The sequence below is a fragment of the Micropterus dolomieu genome, linkage group LG22 (assembly GCF_021292245.1).
Source record: "Micropterus dolomieu isolate WLL.071019.BEF.003 ecotype Adirondacks linkage group LG22, ASM2129224v1, whole genome shotgun sequence".
Classification (NCBI taxonomy): Eukaryota; Metazoa; Chordata; class Actinopteri; order Centrarchiformes; family Centrarchidae; genus Micropterus; species Micropterus dolomieu.
The window spans coordinates 11,270,362-11,292,651 of NC_060171.1; the positions used below are offsets into that span (position 1 = coordinate 11,270,362).

Consider the following 22,290-nt stretch of genomic DNA (forward strand, 5'->3'; position numbering starts at 1 on the left):
CTCAAAATTGCTTAAATCACCTTTCTTTCCCATTCTGACATTCAGTTTGGAGTTCAGGAGATTGTCTTGACCAGGACCACACCCCTAAATGCATTGAAGCAACTGCCATGTGATTGGTTGATTAGATAATTGCATTAATGAGAAATTGAACAGGTGTTCCTAATAATCTTTTAGGTGAGTGTACATCTCACATGTATGAAATTAGGTAAGAGTAAGGAGAGACAAATTCTCGTGTATCAATTAAAAGACACATCTGCAATGTGAGGGAAACCACATTAGTTCTCAAAACGAAATCACACAGAATAGCCTAGACGTGTGTGATTTGGTTGAAGAGATAGTTCAGACAGTAGTTTAAATTCCCACCACAAATACAGATAAACATTCAATGTAAACGAAATTTTATTACAATTCAGAAGATTGAAGTCTACTGCATATTATAATAAAAATGTATTTGAAAACACAAACTCTCAACAGTACGTCAGTATTAAAAGTGCATCATAGTGCAGAAGTAAGATGAGTAGCAATAACCTCACAGACATCTGGGAGTATTAAATATGTCACTTACCTACAGCGAACAACTTCACACTAATAATTTTTAAATTCCACCATATACACGCCTACCCTAACGGACAAACACCGATCAGAACTTCTTCCTACTGCTTCCATTTCTTTAATTTCAACATAATCATCAGTCTCCTTAGAGACCGTCAAAAATTGCCATTGCCGACTATATTTCAAGTCGTCAAGGCGGGGTATTGGGTAAAGTTTTCAACTAGCAATAATCGCGCCTCGGATAAACCTCATAGGCTACGATACTGCCACTGCGCAAAGCTGATGAACGACACGCATCGGCGAGGGGGTGGTTCCCGGCCGCACACCTCTGTGTTAGGGTTTAACAATAGGTGTGGTTTATAATACGGTTATAATTACGTAGAAATATATACCATGTTGTCCACAGAGAGTGGCCATGGGGACTCTAACATCTCCATAAATAGAAACAGTGCACGTGGAGAAGACGGGAGAGATAGGAGAAAACAGTGAAAGTGTCCAGAGGTGTAACCCTGGAACCGTAACGTTACTGTCATTATTATTTAACATATTTTCATTTAACTTTGCAGTCGATTCGTGTTGTAACTTGTTATCAATACGAATGAAGTAATGCACAAACAAGCCAACATAAAAAACAACAACTTCAACGTTAAATAAATACGCAACAAATGAAAGAAGTTATAAACGGAAATGACGTATCTGCCTGTACGTCTTTGTTTAAGGCACCCTAAAACTCAGCCAGACGACGAGGACGAAAAGGTTCCGACCACACAATATTTAACCCTATACAAAAAAAGTGTTCAACTGAAAAATTGACAGTCGCGTTTTCACAGTGAGGGGGAATAGCAGATCAAAACGAAACTAAATCCATTACAATTTACACGGCTGAAATGTCATCACGTTGACATGCAATTCACATGGGCGCTACAAAATTATCCAACTTTCTATATTTAAAAAAATATATTTAGTATCAAAGTTTGCTTGACGGCATGTTTCATCGTAACACTATGCATCTACATGATTTGAAATTACACTCGTGTAAGTCTCCTTAGAGACTTCCAAAAATTGCCATTGCCGACTATATTTCAAGTCGTCAAGGCGGGGTATTGGGTAAAGTTTTCAACTAGCAATAATCGCGCCTCGGATAAACCTCATAGGCTACGATACTGCCACTGCGCAAGAATACTGACGAACTGTAGCTGAGAGGGGTGTGCTGAAGTTCTCCACACCCCTCTGCTATGGTTTTAACATGCATACTGTAGAATGACTAAATGAAACCAGATGCTACTTTAGTTGTGATTGTTTGATTAATACGTCAGGTTAAATCGTACACATATATATTTTTGGTTAACATGTTACTGTCGTGCTGTTTCTGTGTGTTATTTAACTGCCAGGTCAGCTGTTGATTGCGGGGGAGACGCCTATAGTAAGTTGGATAGGTGGAGCTATTTATTTCCGTGTTCGGGCCATAGACTGACTATGTGGTTCGGGCTAGATAGGACTTTAAAAAAATAGGTTCCAAAGAAGGTTCAAGAAAAAAAAGGTTAATTATCAGTTACTTAACTCTCATGAGCTCTCGGGAAATGCACCTCTTTATTTTGGCGTACCAAAATATACTACTCTATGCCCCTGTAGCCTGAGCATGTTTCATATAACCTGCCAAAATACAGTATCACCTCAGAGACTGTTACAACTCTAAAACAAGAAGTGAAGATGAAAATAACAGCAGTGTGTAACAGTAAACTTTCAAAGATGTAATTAAAACACACAGGAGCAATATAAACCTAATAGAAATGTTATGGATATAGTATAGGTCAGGATGTGTTATACTAAACCTGCAATACACCCTGGTGGAATTTAAGAAAATTAAGCAGTAGACTTGCAAATTTTCCTTTAGAGTGCCATTTTTATTGCATTTTAACCGTTTATAAGTCTCCTTAGAGACTCCCAAAAATTGCCATTGCCGACTATATTTCAAGTCGTCAAGGCGGGGTATTGGGTAAAGTTTTCAACTAGCAATAATCGCGCCTCAGGTAAACCTCATAGGCTACGATACTGCCACTGCGCAAGGATACCTATGGGCTGCAGCTGAGTTGGGTGTCTTTAAGTTCTCCACACCCCTCTGCTATGGATTTAACATGCATACTATACAATGACCGTAAAGGAAACCAGTTCTATACAGATGCTACTTTTTTTCTTCATGTGGATCAGATGCTACTTTATTTGTGATTATTAAATTATTTTGTCAGGTTAAATCGTACACATATATATTTATGGTTAACATGTTGCTGTCATGCTGTTTCTGTGTGTCATTTAACTGCCAGGTCAGCTGCTGATTGCGGGGGAGACGCTTATAGTAAGTTGGATAGGTGGAGCTATTTATTTCCGTGTTCGGGCCATAGACTGACTATGTGGTTTGGGCTAGATAGGACTTTAAAAAAATAGGTTCCAAAGAAGGTTCAAGATTTTTTATTTTTTTATCAGATTAACTCTGGTGAGCTCTCGAGAAATGCACCTCTTTAATTTGGCTTACCAAATATAGTTCTACACCCACTGTAGCCTGAGTATATTTCACCTGGCAAAACACTATTAAACTCTCTAAAAGACGAAGTGAAGACATAAAGAACAATCAGCAGCAGCGTGTAGTCGTAAAACATACAGACGTAATAATTGCAACACACTGTAGCCATATTATACGCTCTTGGTGTATAATATTATGTATGGAGGTCATGCTATTACTCCTAAACCTGCAGACCCTCTGGTGTTGTACTACGCACTTCAACGGAAGTGCTTCAGTATAGTTCATTACAATTTAATTTCAACATAATCATCAGTCTCCTTAGAGACCGTCAAAAATTGCCATTGCCGACTATATTTCAAGTCGTCAAGGCGGGGTATTGGGTAAAGTTTTCAACTAGCAATAATCGCGCCTCGGATAAACCTCATAGGCTACGATACTGCCACTGCGCAAAGCTGATTTGAAATCAGTATGCGCAGGGGAGTCACTCGGCTGCATATGTTGTTTGGTTACGGTGCGTCAACCTCCATTCAAGACAAGCATACCGTCTACTGAGCACAATCATCACCACATCATTGTACTAACCCGCTGCTTGTTGTAGTTTGCCGATTCCTGATTAATGAAATTTATTTTAAACTGTCGCCATGACGCAATGCATCATGGGATACAGAGCCCCATGCTCTGATAATAATGTCAGTCCCGCCCCAACCGGACAGTTTATCTTCTTTTAAAGGCATAATGTTGGATAAACATTGAGCATATAAAATTTATCAACAACACACTTCCACATTGTATTTTAAATATATGAGCATTCCTACTATAAGCGGCGACAGTCTACGGTGGCCCCCTTTGATCGAATTTCTAATCGCGACACACCACACACTCGGGTTTCAGGTTGTTTCAGTGTTGCAACAGAAGACAGCGACTTCCCTGTAGTAGATTTTTTTTTTTCCCGCCAAGGACCAGCATTTAAGAACAATATTTCAATAGAAATGCTAATGATGGCTCCAACCGTCCCTCGACAATCTCGGCTATGTTACTGAAACACCACCAGATGTCAGCATAGACAAGGATAACCCTGCCCTATTTCCCCTGTAAGGGTTTGTTGATTTCATTAGTAACCAAATATTTAACATTAACTTTCAAACAAAATATGCAAAGTTAACGTTATACAACCTTAACACGGTTTATGTTAATGAAGTACAAACGCTAACACATTACCAAAAACATTATATAGCATGTTCAGCATGCCTTAACAGTAATTTACACCGTTGAGATAATTAACGTTAAAGTTAACTGACACGATTAATCACCGTCCAGATACGTTTTTAAATAATTGACGTTATAAGAAATAATGATACAGAAAAAATTAGGTAGGCTATAGTACTAATGCTATACCGAGCCATGCTAGTTGCCTCCTCTAAAAGAGCCTAGCAAGTAAATTACTTTTCTCGCAGCTCGCTGCTGCGGCCTCCTTGGGAAGGAGTCTGTTGAAGAAGAAAAACTTTTAGGAGGAAAAACTTGAGAACTGTTCGAAGTGTTATATCCAAAGCACAGATGCATTAATCCATACTGAGCGTTCAGTGAGATGAGTAACATCCACCTGGGCAGTACCTCCGACAAAGATGCTGAGAGGTGATGATCATAGCCTGAAGTTGTGTAACAGGAATGAAAAATGGCCGGACCGGAAACTCATTAAACGACTTCGTTTTCATATTTGCACTTGTCCTACATATATGTAATGGGCCTTTCATAATATTGTCTTAAACAAATTCCATGTTTGCTGAAGACAATTAATTTTAAGCACTGGGCCAGAGACGATTATGGAAGCATATGACTGAATATTCAATATCCCTAACAAAGCTTTAAAGAGGTAGGCTAAGGTGTACTATTGTAGTACTAGTAACGCATGTTTTATGACATTTATTTAACTAAATTGGTCATATTCCTAGCTTCTTTTATAAATGTTTTCAGTAGAAATGCAAAGGAATGCACAGTGCTGATGCAGAAATTTCACCTTGAAGACCACGGGTTTGAGGACCAACACAGATAATTCAGTTTGGATCTAGGGATTATATAAAGATTTAATGAAGGTATTAAGATTGTGGGATGAAGAGGGATCAGATCATTTAGTAGTAGTAAGGCGGCTAGATCATTCATTAATTTAAAAGAATAGGCCAGGATTATCAGCCACTAGGAAACAAGATGCCAAAATTGGGGATGCCTGATACTGTACTTGTATTTCCATCAGGTCATAATCCCTTAGTAATGGTATGTACTTTGCACGCTGTGTGCATGGGGTATGGCACAAACTGTAATTTCCCTGTGTGAATATTAGGAGCTCTTTCACTTGTTGTGAAGCTTCAGTAGGATAATGCAGGTGCTTTTGGGTGCTCAGCAGATAAGCATTGGCGTGCCAGGTGTTAAAGCTGCCTGGGCTGACACATTAGACAGGGATTTGCTCCTGCCAGAAAGTCAGGCCAATGAGGTTCATAGAGGCTTGGATCACTGTCAGGGACAGGTAAGTACGCAGATAAGGGGATTACACCATGTTTGCGCCAAGTAATCTCAAATGAATCCTGCCAGCCTCTGTTTCATCCTCACCTGGAAAGCACACATTTCTCTATTCTCAACCCAAGAAACACATTATATTAACAAAGTTCCATTCATAAGGTGATCCTTTTAACCTGGCTTAAAAAGCATTTGAGGACACATTGGGTTATGGTCATTTAACAGCAATAATCTCCTCTAATTCTCTCAGGCACCTGATTACTTTTTTGCATTAGTATTTTCTCCTTTATCACCAGCTCTACCCAGTCAAGCGATGTGTGAGGTCTTGTAATCACCTGGGCCATGCCATAAATGAGATCTGGCTTGGTGGTCCCTCACTTCAAGGCTTAGACTTGACCTGTTGAACAAACAGGACTCTGTAAGAGCAGTTGAAGTCCCTTTGGGCCATGGCTCTCCCTGCTGGTAAGCAGAGAGATGAAAATAGAGTGTAACAGATGGCTTAGCTGTTTCCGGCATTCAGCACAGGCTGCTGGGCAGCCCACATAATACCATGCCGTCCAAAAGGGACTCAGTGGGCAGCCATAGTCTTCAACATGCTGAGAGCTATTTTCCTCCAGAACCATCAATCAAAGACTCAAAAAAGAGAAGAAAAGTCAATGTCATACCAGGGTTACAATCTAACCTGTTTTACACCATGTGGCACATCTCATAGTAGATTAAGTAAAACTGTTTTGGTTTTGGGAAATGTAAGCTTGTCAGTAAAGTCTGTAGACTGTGTATGTGCCAACTAGGCTGATCCAGCTTAGACCACACAGTGCAGCTTTCTCCCCATAATCACACTTCTGCAGACCTTGTCAAGGACACATGACCTCTTTGAATTACTGATGTTACTGACTCAATAGGGAATGGATATGGTGCATATGTGTGTATGCAAGTGTGTGTGTGTGTGTCTTTGTTTAACTACACACAAGTGTAGTTGGATTTGCACAGGCCATTTTTAATCTGGGCTACATCACATCAGCCTGGTTAAGGACATTTATTGATGGTGAGAGTCCCTCTGTTCCCTCTCAGAGTAGGGCCACCTGGACAATACAGGATGAGCTGGGCAAACTGTGATTAAATTGTGTTATGAGCAGAGAGAGGAAAACAATGACATTTTTCTTGGGTAAAGTGACAGCTCAGCCAGTGCAAGGGGACATCTGATAAGAGAAGACAAATGTCACTCATAGTGCCTTTTAGTTTCTCCCTGAACTTCAAGGTCAAAAGCACAGTGTTACATTATTATTTCAGTTTCACTGATTAATGCCACACAGCAATAAATGTATAAAATAAATATCTACATGTATATTGTAGCTATCTGTAATATATATTACACTCAACCAGCATCTTTAAACTTCAATCTTCTTGCTCAAATATTGTGTCTTTCTTTCTCTCTGACCTGCAGACACACACACACTTGCAGACTGTTCACACCAACCCACACACTGCTGCCACCCTGCTATTCCCAGTTTGTGGTTATTCCCAGACTGAGTCAGAATGGCACCATAAGCCAGTCTGTCCGTTTTATGCCAAACCTGATGTCTCCTTGTCGCGCATGCCTTTGCAGAGGATCTGAGCCTTGCATACAGTAGCCATAGCTTGATCGCTCACATATCCCTACCTCCCTCTGTAATTACTTATAAGTCATATTGACAGCTGGAGGCATACTTAGCTAGGTCAGGAAGCCATTCAAATCAAAGTGTTCCTTACGCTTGAAATAACCTTCCTCTGCCTCCCTGTTGAGTCTTTCTTCACACCTTTATCATTCACCACCATGACAGTTTCCTGTGTCTGTGAACTGCTCCATCTGTTATCTCTGCATCTATAGATTTGCCTCCACATATCTGGCAACCTTCACCTGGTGATACAAATAATGACAAGACTGATAGATACTGACAATACAGTTGCATAGCAAGGGCACAGCCAAGGGTAAAACTGAGACAATGTGTAGAATCATAACAATTTCCAGATCTTGATTTGATCTGTAGAACATAAGACTAACATGGCATCAAAATTCCCAGTGTTGACTTTGGCCACCTGTACTAAAAAATAATGCAGTGATGGTAATGTACCAACTGGTGTATGCTATTTACCAAATGGCATATGATTAACATGACTTCATCTGTGAGAGTCTTATGGTTCTTTCTGAAGAAATAAAGCGCAAGGACTGCATACGCCAGCTGTATCAGGGACAAATTACCAAAATAGCTCACAAACGATAACCCTATTTTAAATTTAATATCTATATATATATATCATCTTTAGTAATAGTATTGGGGATGGCTTGTTGATGATGCTCAGATATGCTCCAGTGTCCTAATGAACTTGCTAATGATGCATGCACTTGATAAATGTATATCTTACACACAATTCCTTATTATACTGGACTTTTATGCTTATAATTAATTTAAAACAGCATGTGTGAAAATGCAAACTATTTACCTTAATCCCCAAAACAAGTCACGCGTCAATGCTGATCACATATGTATTGTACAATATCTGTTACTGTGAAAAACAATATCAACTAAATGCTATGTAAATGTATGGGGAAAGGGTCCACAGCTATACAGGGTAGATGTAGCATTAGTACAGTATAACGCAGTACAATACGGTATCACTGCAATAAATACTAGTCTGTAAATCAGAGAGGTGTTAAATTAGGTAATTGTAGTGTTGGTGTCTTGTAACTTTAAGGTATTGACGTTATTTTGAACGTTTGTTTTACACATACTAAAGCTGGATATAAATTGTGTAGCTAACAATTAATCCTTTGACAGCACTGTACTTTCAGTACGTGTATTTAGCATTTATTATCACTATATAGATATAGAATAAATCGTTTATAAAACACTATAATGTAGTTGTAAGCAAATATGTGTTTGTTTGTCGTAGTAATATGTCTCCTTAGGAGAGGTCAGAATTGTAACACTGTGCCTATAAAAACACTTAAAAATGCAGACAACTACATTACAGCATGTTATAAAGCATTTATTAATAAATACTGAATAGGGACCTTTGTACCTTCTGTTTGTTAATGATGTTGTTCATTATGAAACAATACAAGCTGACACCAACAGAGGGCAGTCTATCCACATGGCAAACACATTGTGAACTATGAACCTTGAATCTGATATGACCACTACATCATTATGGACAACTGAAATGCTGTGTCATAAATTAGGTCTTATAATGTGTTGATAGTCAAACATTTTCCAGCCCGGACCAGCTAAGGGACGCTGTGTGACAAATGGTACTGTTTGACACCAGCATGATAACAGATCATCACTATTCAAGCAACATAAAAGGCTAGCTGCAGGAAGGTATAGGCGCATTGATCAAAATGTCATCACAGTCAGGCTATCTAGTAGAACAAAGTGAACTTCTATTCCACTTTAGTGAATTTAGAGAGCTTTCACTTGGCCTTTCCTGGCTACTGACATCCCCTGGGCTAGCATGTTCCAGGACTCAGCAGGCTCATTACTCTTTAGACAAACAGGTTTGGACATATTGAACTCAGACCCAAAACAACCTGGCTCTACCCTGCCACCTTCCACTCCCCCAGCTCTATTTGTGATTGGGGAGTGTTTGTCTCTCTCACTCTATCTCTGGGTGTCTGTTTGCCTGACACTTGTCTGGCTTGGCCTAGTTTCTCCTTGATCTCATCAGTCAATGTGAGGACCTGTGAAGGCCATCTCCCCATCTTGCTCAGTGACTGTCTGCCAGCTCTGTGCCTGTGTCAGCAGTTGGGGACTGACTAACACCCACACAGTCTCCAGTCCCCACTCCAGGGCCCACTGGGCAAAGGCAGCACATCTCCCCAAACAGACAGCTTCATTTGCATGCCCATAAATCACTCACAAAACTGACACCCAGCCACACAACAAGGCATGACGCTGAGCTACAAAACTGAGTGTGCCAAATTGCAGGGTTATGTGATATTAGACTCTAAGGCAAAAATAAGCTATTCATATAACTTCTTGGGTGATGACAGAGCCAATCATGCTTGAGTATTACTTACATATGGCCCATATCTGAAATCAAAGCAAGCCCTTTTAGCCCCTCGCTGTATAAATATGTCAGCGAATTTTCTAATAAAAAAGACCTAGATGATGGCTGATTCAAAGGTTGTTACATATTCACAGGGCAATGAGAGATTGCACTTTCCAAAACTTACTTTGACTAAAGAGCTTCAAAATTTTTCATCTTGTGATTAACGATTCAGCAGCCAAGGTACTGTGAGCACACCACTAATTGTTGTTATGACTACGAATATGGCTAAGGACATAGTCAGTGAAATATAAATAAACGAGGAGTGGTTGCTCTTGAAAATATTTCTAAGCCAAGCAATGTCCCCAAAATTTGCATGAAATACCAATGGTTTATTTATGTTTTAATTAGTTGTTTATTTGACAGGTGCAATTAACACCATTATATTCAGCCACTTAAAATACAACAGATGTGTTGCATGTAGAATTTATAGTGACAGTTAATTTACAAATGTTGTCCCAAGGTGGGCTTTTAGATCAATTACACAATTTAAAATAAAAGCTGATTTTAAAACCACAGGAAAAGAACAATGCAATTTAATTCACATTATCCTATACATAACTGCAACAACACAAACAGTGGAACATAAAATTAAAGTAACAATGATCATAGGGATGCAGTTAAGTTTTTATTGGTTTAAAGCAGATGCAGAGTCCCCCCCACCCCCCCAATTCAATGATTGTGAATGGAAACATGTTGGCTTTGCTCAAAGGGCCAGCAAAATAACAGAAACAGCAATGTGTCTTTCTCTGGAGAACTGGTAGACCTCCCTAAAATTAAACAGAAATTACACATGGTGGGTTTTGAAATATAATTTCTGATGTTTTTCAGAGTTAATATCTTTAAATGTGTCTATTTACATGCATAATGCAAATGAAATAAAGGTAGCCTATTATGGTATCAATATTAATTGGTTGGAGTTGTGGTGGGGAAAATTTGGACATATGACCACAGTTTTTCTAAACTCCATGGATGACATTTTGACATGCCACAGTAGGAAAAATAGAGTAGTAGGCCTACTGCACAATGAGCATTCTGGCTCACTGTCACATTGGCATGGCTTACTGGGTGGCTAATTCTGGTTTTATTTGCAGATAGTTTTGTCATTTGTAATAGAAAAGGCACTTATATGTCATTCTTAACAATGGCTCTATTGTATTCAAATGTACCCATTGATTTTAGTGAACTGACCATTTAACTTTTCCTAAAGGGATCAACAAGTTAACAGATATGTCATTTCATGGAAGTGTATTCAAGTAGCCTATTTCATGGGAGGATGGGAATAAAAATATGATGGTATGACTTGACAGAATTGTGTAACTAAATTTAGTCTGATGGGGCGGGGACGTTAGAAAAGCATTACTTTTGAACACTTGCTTGTTAGTCCTTATTTTGCCTGGAATGACCTGGCACCACCCCCACAGACCCCTGTTGGTTCCGGGCCACTCCTGGGAACCACAGCGCGGGACTGCTGCCACACCACACCGCTCCCACTGCCCGCGTAAATATTTCGGCGCGTCGGCGGACAGACGAGAACTTGTTTCGTTGTTCCCCTCTTTTACTACTTGCCGCGTATTGTATTCAAACGCATTGACTTTCCTGGCGGTGAGCGTGGAGTGGGAGGGAAATAATTCCTTTCCGTACCCGGTAGCGTCGCTTCACCTTCAGCGCACGCTTCTCTCTCTCCCTCTCTCTCCCTCCCCTTTCCTCTCCACTCCTCCCTCCGCACAACATCCAGGTTTTCAAACGCGATGACAGTCGAGGCGAACGCGTGAGCGGATCCCACAGGTGTGTTGCTGCCAACCGTGCCGCCCACGGCTCCTGGAGACTCAAACACACACACACACACACACACACACCTGGGAAATGACCATGTGACTCGACACCTGGGCGTGGAGAAAGTCCTCGATATTGTAACCAGAGACTCTTTTGTTGAGGAGTTGCCCGGGTCGCCTTGCAACAGGAATTGACAAGTCGGTCAACCAAGTAGCCCGTGTTTTCTACGGAATAGTGCCTTTTTGAAAGCAGTCGGGGAACGCGTGAGGAGAGTAAAATGTGAAGTTGGTTACGGACTTCTTTTTTTAAACATCATTATTTCACCAAGGGGGTTCCTTCGGTATCTGGACTGTTCCCGTTTGTGCAACTACTCCCTTTGATCCTTTTTCCTCCAAGGTGAGTTCCGGGAAAGGTGGTGGATCCCGTCAAAGTGGGGTTGGGACTGTTTGTGTCAGCGTTCAACCGTAGTATAAATTTAAAACCCTGGTACACGTGAGCACCAAGTTTTGATAGACTATCATAGCACGGGAGCGCAAATCGTACCCAGCCTATAATAACACCGCTGCTCTTTACACTTAACTATTTTATTTGTCGCCTTTCATCGTGCTGTTACTTCCTAGATGTGTGCTAAAATACTGCAAACACGCATGATTTATGAACAGCCAAAGCCTCATAATAACCACGAAATGCTTTGGGAAGAAATTGAAATGATGTACAGCAGTGTTGTTGTGTGTGGAATAATGAAATGTGTCATTGAAACGCTTATTAGTTGTAGTCATGTCTGGGTGCAAAGTTGTTCTACTGTTAAACTCAACAGCTGTGTGTTTTGGAGGAGAGGGGTTGAGGGGGGAGCCCCTGTAAACATGCTCTTCCCTAAACCATGCATTTTATCTCAGGATCTCAGCATCTGCCTAGCCGCCTCCACAAGGAGCCTTCTGTCCCCATACACAGGCAATTTCAGTGAGAAATGAGCATGTGAACTGTGTTCCTCACCTCTGGACAGCAAGCTGTACATCAACAGCTGAGAGGACAGAAGTAGTAGTGAGCTGCCCTCTTGATGTTTTTTTTCTGCTTCCCTTTTCTCTCTCTCTTGTCTCTTGTGGAGAACAATGAAACAGAAGCACTATTCATATCCCAGTTGATTCTCCTGTGCGGTTCTGTCAGTCTGTATCTCTCAGTCCCTGGCGCAGCGCTTAACAGACCACTGTACTTCCTGGTTGTCTTTATAAATTGTCCTTTCATTCGCAGCCCCTGCCGTCTTCTGCCCCCCTTGTGCACAGACCTACTGTACATAGGATTCTCCATCTCCTGGGGATTATTCCTATTAAATAACATTATACACGCTGTCTCATAGTGGGGATGGATTGGTGCGGTTAGGGGGCACATGGAGGCAGGAAAGGTGGCTACTGGTGGTAGTCGTGGTGGCTGGAAGGGGCCTCAGAGCAGGGGGTCAGCCTCCAGTCAGTGAGCAAGGTTGCTTTTCCAATAGATGCCATCTGCTCACATGGACACACACAAGCAATTGAAAACCAAGCTGCTTCCTTTCCTCTTTCTCTCTCTCTCTCTCTGTCCCACAATGCTTCATTCAGGGTTTATCTCTTCGATTCTGAATAAATACAGGCACCTTATCTGCACAGAGGAGAGTGGTGATAAATGTTTTCTCCTGCTCCCCGCAAGGGTGAAAAAGACAAGCGCACCACACTTCTTCATCCTTGATGCTCTTTTCAGGGCAAGTGAATAGGAGACATTTCTCATTCAGGTCATGTTAGTGTTTGAGGATTCTGCAAAACAATCCCAAAAGCCGGATGCAAGCTCATACCCTGTAAGACAATGGAAAATAACAAACAAAGCAGGCATTTCCATGAGTCTTTTTTTTTTTTTTTTTAGTAATAGGCTGCTGGCTCTGGAAATGAAACTTCGTGAGATCCACTCTGAGTATTTTTGGATCCAGTAAAATAGCCTCTGACCAACTGAGAAACGGAGGTAGTGAGCACTCAGCAGTTAAGCTCCTACATGTTTTGGGTGAGCTAAAGTTCATCCCGTCCATTTTTTAGTGTTACACAGTTTTCTCAGATAGTTCAAACCATGTCATCTCCTGGAAGCACACACCGCATTTTGGAGAGCGTTGCAATATTTTTGAGGTCAAATGAATTTGAACTCATCCCCAGTCTCTTTTGTTTCTTTTGCATTGGATTACTGACTTCTGTCATTTTCATTTTGAAAATAAAACCATAATCCTCGTCAGCAACAAGCAATGCCATGCCTCCTGTCTCCAGCCTACAAACAAAAATATGGCACCAAAAAAACAGATTTACGAATATTGTATATGCCATTGGTTCATCGCAAGTGGATCATTTTTAGACTAGTTAAAATTGTTTTTTTTTCATGTGCCTACTAAAACCATGATGTCATCTAAACCATTAGCATATAGCACTATCAGTTAAATATACTTTCACTTTAAAAAGCTGACTGTTAGGTACTGTTTTATCAACACTTCCCTTCTGTAGAATGGGCTTTGCGAACTTGTTGGTTTATAAAATAGGTGTGGTGCACATGAGAAAGACCCATATGCATTACCTTATTCCTCTAGTGTATCCAAAGTACACATAGACTTCAGGGGAGTGGGGGCAGATGCGTGAAGGGCGTGTCAGCTTGGCATTAAACAGCTGAAGATCTGGGGAATACAGATTTCCTTCAGATTGGAGATAGTCTCGCCTTTTCATGTCTGAGGATTATCCTATGATGAAGGGACGTCATGCTGAGATGGATTTCGGATCTTATCTCCGCTGGATTTTACAGTTGCCCCCCCCCCCCGCCCTTGGACTTCACGGCCTTGTCCTAAACTATCCCCTCAACAGCTTTCCTTTCTTTCCCTCTTGCTCCGATGTGGTGATGTTTGTGCTTCACAAACCAAATCCCTGCCACCCTTGCCACTCAACGCTTTTCCCCCTCTGTGTGTTTGAGATAACAAAGCTGATGTATGACAGACCTGCGAAGTGTGATCATTCTAATTCTCACGCTTATTCCCCTATCAGCAGGCTATGAGTATGGGCATGTGGTAAGAGATAGCACTGCTTTGCAGCCCCCCACCACCAACCACCAAACCCACCACCTCATTCAGCTTTAAGTTTACCACAATCCGCAGTTTAACCTTGGTTTGGCTTCCATGCCAAGCACTTCAGCTCTATATATTATGGTCAAGTTTAGTTCAACCGGGTGTACTTTTACCTCTAAAACAACCTTGACACTTTCTCAAACCGCGCTGTCTTTGATCCCATGTCCATGACTGACCCACACCATGCACTCAACCCATCGTGGCGTACCTTCTTCTCTGCGCTACTGCCTACTCATGCTGGTTTTCCCCTCTGCTGTCTACAATGCTTTTCTTCTGCCCTCACCTCTACTTTTAACCACTCTTCCCTGCACTCTCAGTGCTTGGTGCATGAGTAAGAGGGACATGATGAATATTGTAAACATGCTCACACTCCTGAAAGAGATAAATGATTCACTTGGGGAGGGAGTTGCCTTAATTGCTCGGTTGAGAGGTTGTGGGCAGGATGTTCTGCATGTGAACTGAGACATCCTAATATTTAAAAAAAATTGGAGAGAGAGAGAGCAGAGAGAAAGATGGTTGACATGATATGAGGTTTAGAGAGTTAGGCGGCTACTTGAAAAAAAGTAGGCCCAGAGGAAAATATGATCTTCAGTGTTGTTCAAAAGGCATTTTGGGTGGTGTTGGCTGTCAGCAGCCTTGAGGTTGCATATCTGAGGACTGAACGGCAGTGATGGATACACAATACAGACTTCTGCCTCCGTCTCCCTCCCCTCACCCACTTCCCCATGGCAGCTGAACTGACAGGCTGACACAGACACATAGTATCGCAGAGGCTTTTGATGCTACCTGCTCATTGGAGGCATGTCAACCAGCTCACCTGCTCAGGCCACTGGCAAAACTTCACACCCAGCCCAGCCTTTTAGCCACAGAGGCAGGTATCTGAGAACTTATCAGCAGTGATGAGAGTGAGGGGTCACCTTGATTGCCATCCTGGGAAATCGTAGTCGGATGCTTTTTTTTGCTAGGCTTGTATTGGCAGGAGAAAAGAGAGCAGGAAGCTAATTTATTTTTTTGCTTTGGTAATTGAGTCTGGCACGCATTGCTATCAAAATGCTATCCATTTAAACACTTTAGAGGGAAGTTGGTTTCGCCTGCTTCAATCAGCGTAATGTGGCCTGCGATTTTTAGTCCAGATTCCTTGCTTTATGATGAAAAGACGACTCCCAGATTTCTCAGACTTTGACATATCGAAGATGAGTCAACGCTTCATTTCTGTGCAAATTGAGAGGGCCTGTGTAGGATTTGGCAGCATGCTGATATATCTTTCTCAGAGAGATTTGGGTTTGAAATTGACTTAGGCTTACAGTAGCTGAGGAATAATGGAAACTGTGTAGAGCCACTTATTCCACCTGTAATGCATTTTCACTGCACTTTTTGTTCATGACTGAGTGTTGTTCCATGTTGAGTGCCATTTAATCCTAACTAAGGCACCATAGGGTGCAATTCATTTTTTATCCATGTGAGTCATTTCACAGTTAATCCTCAAACTGACCAATTTACTCCTGCCAAGATCATTTTTAATTATCACCTCTGCTTTACAGCTAATATGATGTCCAGCTGGTTTATGTTAATATGGTACTGGCTGTCAAATATTGGCCCTCTTCTTTTTTATTTTTTGCATGCACACAGGGCGATTAATTATGAAGTACTGAATGTGAGCGTCAGCCAGGACTGGTGGGTGACAGATGCATGAAGGGTCAGTGCACTGGCGGCAGCTGGAGATGAAGGTCACATCAACCTGAGAGAGCAAAGCGGGAAAATAATGTTGCAAAGTGGGGAAGACATAGAGGGATAGTCTGTGCAGGTGTAACTTTGTAGAAGAGATGAATGATCCTCATGGATTTAAGAAGTAAGTCACTAGCAGAGAGGTACTCTGAGCAAACTTATTATAAATAGATGGTGCTTTATAATCAGTGTGTGTTCACCCTTGGACTTTCTATATTGCAAGCAACTGCTATTTATTCATATGCTGTATTTATACATTGTTACTTTAAAACATGGAAATTCTAGATGACCTGCTAGGTATTTGTGTGTTAGAGTCCCGATTTATAATAATAAGTGCTATGAAATACTATGTAAACATAACAGGTGTTTAATTTGTACCTCATTTAGTTTGATATATGAATATTTTGGTAAAATGTCAATTTAGATTATTATTACATTATTTTACATTTGAATTTGACCACTGGAATTGCCTTAGAAAAAATAAAATCCTCATAATTCACTGAAATGAATAATGTTTTAAAACAGTAACACAAAATCTTTAGGCAGAGTGTGCTCTAAAATAGCAATAGCAACATTAGATCGTGAGGAAACATATGCTGTCCTTATTATCTCTGACATCTGCTGGCAGCTGGAAGTGGACATGAGGATGGCACTGCTGGAGGTTGGGTGTCTGTCTCTTGGTTGTCTGTTTCAATCAAAATTATAAGTCAGGCAAGTTTCTGCAGTGAAAAGATCAGATGTTCATATATACCTGTGCTTGTCAGTGTGAAGCTTGCAGACCTGAATTGCTGTAACTCATTATTATGTCTTTAAAATGTAATTAACAAATGAAAATGTAAAACAGAGAGGTCACTTTTAACTGTATTTAAAATGTTTCTCATTCAACTGCACATAACACAAAGACAGGCAGTGTCCAGAATCATTATTATCAAGCTGGGATAGTACTATATAGACAGGGCTGTCTGCCTTTATTACAGTTCATAATGAAATGGTATTATGAAAATGAAATAATTTCTTTGTCGGTATCATGTCCTTGTCTCTGTTAAATGAGGTGGGTATCGTGGCCTTTCAGTACTCTATGATCCAAGAGGGACCTATTAAAATCTGTTCATACAGCAGTTGTTAAAGTTACTGAAAATCTAGTTAAAAGCCACTGGCTGTTGCTTCTCATCTGTAAACTGACAGACCGTTTTACTGTGGCAGTAGTCTCGGCAGCAGTAATAATACTGCCAAAGATACTGCCTTAACCTTAGACTGACGTTTTGTAGTGACCACTGCTCGCTAAAATTGTGGTTGCTAATGTCTGAGGTGGGATTTTCTAAGGTACCAGTAATGTTTTTTAGGAGACAGTAGGTTTTTTATATTGATCCCCATGGGGAAATTAGTCACCCAGTGCAGCAGAGAAAAATATTCTAAGAATATACACATAGCAAAAAAACCTAATAAAATCTGTAATAAAAACATCAAAAATAGGGATAAATGGTAAATATGTAATAAAATAATGCAGTCCAGCAGTGACCTTTGTTTCATATCTGTTGGAAGAGCAGGCTCATGTTAGGGCATTAGTATGAGTCATGCCTTTACCTTGGCATTGACTTTGTTGAGTTAGGGCATTGTGGTGGACTAAAGGCAGATCTGTAGGTGTGTGTGTGTGTGTGTGTGTGTGTGTGTGTGTGTGTGTATACCTTTCTGGCTTGGTCATGATCTACAGGAATGTTAGCTATGCCTGGTCAGCCAACCATGACCCTTGTGCCTGGAGCAGTGTAGAAGTACCCACTGCCCTTGTGTTTATAACTTCCTGTTTATGTTAAAGTGTCCATCTCTGAACATACTTCCTAGTTCCCGTTATCAGCAGAATAGTCTCTATTAAAAACATTCTCTTGTACTCCATAACTTTTTTTTTTCTGTTGAGTCCTTTTTCCCCCCAACATTATTCTTTGTCTTTCTTACTCAGTTACTCAGTGTGTCTGTAGTCTACGTGGATATTAATCCTGGCGCTTCAAACCTGCCTGGGGCTCTGAGCTGTCTTCTGAAATGCAGATCTGTGAAGGTGTCATCGTAGCTGTATGTCTTGGGTGTCTGCGCTTGCCCCCCAGCCTCACTCTCCTATTCACGCAGCCGTGAAGACATGCATTATTCCTCACTGACTCATCTGGGCAGCCTCAAAGCTGCCCAGTTTTGGTTTCCCCTCCTAACTTTTTCCGCAAAAAAGGAAGTTGTTAGATATTTTATGCTGGTGTCTGCAAATCATGTAGACGTGGGATCTGCATTTTTCAGCCCTCTCCCCTCTCTTCCCTAATATGTATACAGTTGGTCAGGCATGTGATGGTCATGCAGATAACTTGCGCTGCTTGCACAGTTTATTTTTGTCCTGTGACACTCTGTTTCCCAGTATTCCCTTTTTCACAGATCTGTGTTTACAGTTGCTCCACACTGGGGTTTTCAGCCTGTAACTAAAGCAAATTGTAGGCCTAGGAGAAATAACATCAGTGTCGCAGCCACATGCCCCTGTAAGAATGCCTAAATATTTACAGGCCCTCATAGCACATGCTAGCCTACCACTCAGTCTCCCATTTGTTCAGCCTGTAAGTTTTTTAAACTCAGCCCTGTGGTCGCTTCCTTCTGCTGTAGCTTTTTATATTGAGGTACACCATTCTACGTCCTGTCTGGGCCAATCCCACGTCATTGATCCCTCCGTGAAGCTGGGCTCTTTAATTACAGTCATTAGCTGGAGTAGATCTGCTGCTGGTGTTAGAGAACTTACCAAAACCATGTCTCTTTCCTCCCCACACAGCGAAGAGTCTAATGCTGCTCACTAGTGCGTTCTCTGAAAATAAGCTGCAGTTACAATGTTTACAGAAAACACGCTGCCAAATTGGATCCCCAAATCACACAAGTCTCACCAGGAGACATTTTCCCCTTCTACTTTCATCCTTTTTCAATTGGATATGGAAGAGAAGTGTGCAGCATTCCAACAACAGATTGAAGCAAAGTGGGGTGTTAGAGGCCATGTCAGTGTGGCGTCGCCTGTTTACTGATGGACTGGTGCCGACTGGTGGAGTGACCAGGCCAGAGTAGCCATTTATCCACCACTCCAGACCTCCGTTAACATCTTTATAGTCCTCCCTGTTGAGATCTACAGTACATTTCCACTGACATGCTTCTCCTTCTCCTCCTACTCCTCCCTTAACTGGTGTTTTTTATTTTAAGGTTCTGTTTCACTTCCATTTCTGTTTTGTCTACCGTCAGGATGTCATCAGGCATTCCTCTGTGTCTGTTGTTTAATTAGTCATATGGAGTTGGTCTCCTCTTTGGGTAATGGAAAAAATGAACTCGCATCTTGTTCCCACTGGGTTCTTATGTGTCTCTCCACCTTCCGACTTGAAAACAAAACATTATCCCCCTTGAGCAGCGTGCTAAAACCACACATCTGTTCTGCACATAAGACATAAACAAAACAAGACCTAATTACCAAAAACCAGCAAGATTAATAAATATGGTGTAAGTCCATGTGAATCCATGTTTTTTTTTTTGGATTGGGAAATGTTATTAGACCAGATTAAAGTGACTTGGTATTTCATCTACTTCTGCAGTGTTGTAATCCATAGGATCTTTGTGAGTCCTAACCACACCTTGAGTCCTGGTCACAGTGTCACAGCATGTGACCATAAAGGTCTGACTATTCTTATGTTATCAGCAAGGTAGAATTTGAGAAGCTAGTGATGGTCATGCGTCCTGTCATGTGTCCTTGGTGTATAAAGCTCAGGCATAGAGCACCATGACCTGGTTACTGTCTGATTTAAAAAATAAAAATAAAAAAGAACTAGATTAAGCCTTGGAAAAAGTGATGCGGTGCGAAAAATGTCACGCTGTCCAGTTCCTCATGCTGTGGATCACTATTAAGGAAGTGTTTTTAAGGTTTCTGGGTGAACTTTTCGGCACCACCGCCTCATGACAGAATATAGTCCTACATTTGTCTAATGGCATGCACCTCGTGTTGTTTGCTGATGTTGGTAACAGAACCCATGTTAAGTGAGGCCCTGTATTTCAGCGCATTATTGGCAGCAGCAGACCACCCGTGGAGCTCAGACAAATAAAAATCCCATTTCCTCTCTTTCCATTGGTGGTATTAAGAGCTGTGGATTGTGCTGTAGCCTGAGTGCCAATGAAAAAGCCACTCAGTGTGTGAGCAGTTAAAGCTCTCTCAGCGCAGCGAGGGTGAGGCCTTCCCTCTGTATGCATCACCCTAGCCAGCTTGATCGATTCACTATTTGCTCTGTCTTGTCTAAGTGCGAGCTCACACTGCCAACTACGCCCACAGAAAATAATTCGGACTTCGACCAGTGCAACCTGCTTCCCAGAGGCTTCCCCAGCACACATGCACGCGTGCATGCCCAAAGATACACAAATGTATACATGTACAGTGAGTCCACACAATCTGTCTTTCAGCCTAAGGGAGTTGGACAGTCCAGGCATGGATCCATGAATTCCTCATAACACAATCTGTTGGCTGATCAATAATTCAATTCTATCTGTGAGCAAGCATGTCTCGATCCAATCTCACCTGCACCACCCTCTGCCTTTCCTTAACAAGGTGGGTGTTATGTCCTTGAGCTGGGCTTGGCTTATGTCTGTGTGGTTCTGGGTGTCCTTGTGTGTGCTGATTAGTTTGCTTTAGTTAGTTCTCTGGCAGTGCTTGTTCTAGTCTATCATTGTCCCCTCTGTGCACGTGTGTACATGCATGAGAGCCTTTGGCTGTTGTGGATTACAGAACCTTCATTATTTCAGCTGTTCATCTCTTGTGTCTTTGTGTCCACAGCAGTGTGTGGATGTGAATGTGTCCATCTACAGTTGGCAAAGTTGGGGGGTGTGTGTGTGTGTGTGTGTGTGTGTGTGTGTGTGTGAGAGCTTATGCATGATCTGTCTCTACCTCCAGGCAGCTAGACGAATCAAAGGCATGGATCTCATTAAAAGGTATAGAGCCTGTGGAGAGGTCAGCGGCTAAGTTCTCTGATTAGTGGGCTCCGGCGGGCTGCCTGGGTAGCCGTGTTTGCCTCTCATCCCTCTCCAGCCTGCACCTGGGAGGCAGTGTCTCCAACACTCTTTCTCACCGCAGCCCCATCTGACAGGGTCAAGGTCAACACACAGGCATGGATTTACCCTCAGTCCCCATCGTCTGGCCCTCTCTATTTCCCTTACTTTCAATCACAGCTTAATGGGCCGCCTACTTCCAGTTCTGTTTTTATCCCGCTTTGAGTGTTTTATCAAAGGCCACATTCAGTTTCCATCCCAGTGACAGCCTTTCTCCCTGCATATCAAGCTGCACCAATAGCCCGACGAGCAGCTTTCTGGGTCGTTAGTAACTCGTTCCAGGGCCCGGACTCCTATCAAAGCCAGCGACCATGAACCAGAGATGACTTTCAGCCAAGGGCAAACTCTGCTTGTGTGTGTGTGTGTGTGTGTGTGTGTGAGAGAGAGTTAGAGAGAGAGGACACTTCTGAAGGTTTCCTGACTTTGGACAGTTTCTCTCTTTCCTCTGAATGGTCTTTCTCTTTACTCTCACTGTCTCGTCCCCTGTGTGCCTCTCAGTTTAATGCCCTTCTAGATAAAACAACGTCAGTAAACTTCCTCTTTGTTTCTCCCCTTTTCTTGCTGATAACCATGCTATCTAAAAGTAGGCCCTGGCAGCACTCCCTGTCTATTCACCCCTCCACCACCCCCACCTCCCAATCCTCTCTTCTGGTATGTTAAGGTGCATTGTATGTAATCTGTAGGTGGTGGGGAAAGAGTGTCCCCCCCGCTTCCTTTTCTTTTTTGGGCCCGCCAGAGAAGGTGGCGGCGGGAGTGATTGTGGGTGGAGAGGACTGGCGCGTATCTGCTGACTGTCACTTCCATTAAGTGGGCTGTCCTCCATCTGCCTCCCCTATATGCTCAGACCAGGCTCTTGGTAAATCATGGCTCCCTTTTATTCAGTGCCCAACCTTTCTTATCTACAAACCCTTCAGTCCAC

At 41.9% G+C, this 22,290-nt stretch overlaps 1 protein-coding gene and 4 non-coding genes across 6 annotated transcripts in view; 1 reads left to right on the forward strand and 4 right to left on the reverse strand.

The window, feature by feature from the left end:
• Positions 1 to 692: 692 nt before the first annotated feature.
• LOC123962547 lies at positions 693 to 833 on the reverse strand. Its single transcript, XR_006822980.1, has one exon. It is a non-coding gene; the product is annotated as a U4 spliceosomal RNA (small nuclear RNA).
• Positions 834 to 1,592: 759 nt separating this feature from the next.
• On the reverse strand, positions 1,593 to 1,733 carry LOC123962545. The gene has a single exon (XR_006822978.1). It is a non-coding gene; the product is annotated as a U4 spliceosomal RNA (small nuclear RNA).
• A 748-nt stretch (positions 1,734 to 2,481) lies between these two features.
• LOC123962546 lies at positions 2,482 to 2,622 on the reverse strand. The gene has a single exon (XR_006822979.1). It is a non-coding gene; the product is annotated as a U4 spliceosomal RNA (small nuclear RNA).
• A 761-nt stretch (positions 2,623 to 3,383) lies between these two features.
• Positions 3,384 to 3,524, reverse strand: LOC123962548. Its single transcript, XR_006822981.1, has one exon. It is a non-coding gene; the product is annotated as a U4 spliceosomal RNA (small nuclear RNA).
• Positions 3,525 to 11,430: 7,906 nt separating this feature from the next.
• plxnb2b (plexin b2b) overlaps positions 11,431 to 22,290 on the forward strand; it is a 123,260-nt gene continuing 112,400 nt past the window's right edge. For both annotated transcript variants that reach the window (XM_046037141.1, XM_046037142.1), the window contains exon 1: positions 11,431 to 11,836. The gene's annotated coding sequence lies outside the window, so the exon portion shown is untranslated. The remainder of the gene's footprint in view (positions 11,837 to 22,290) is intronic.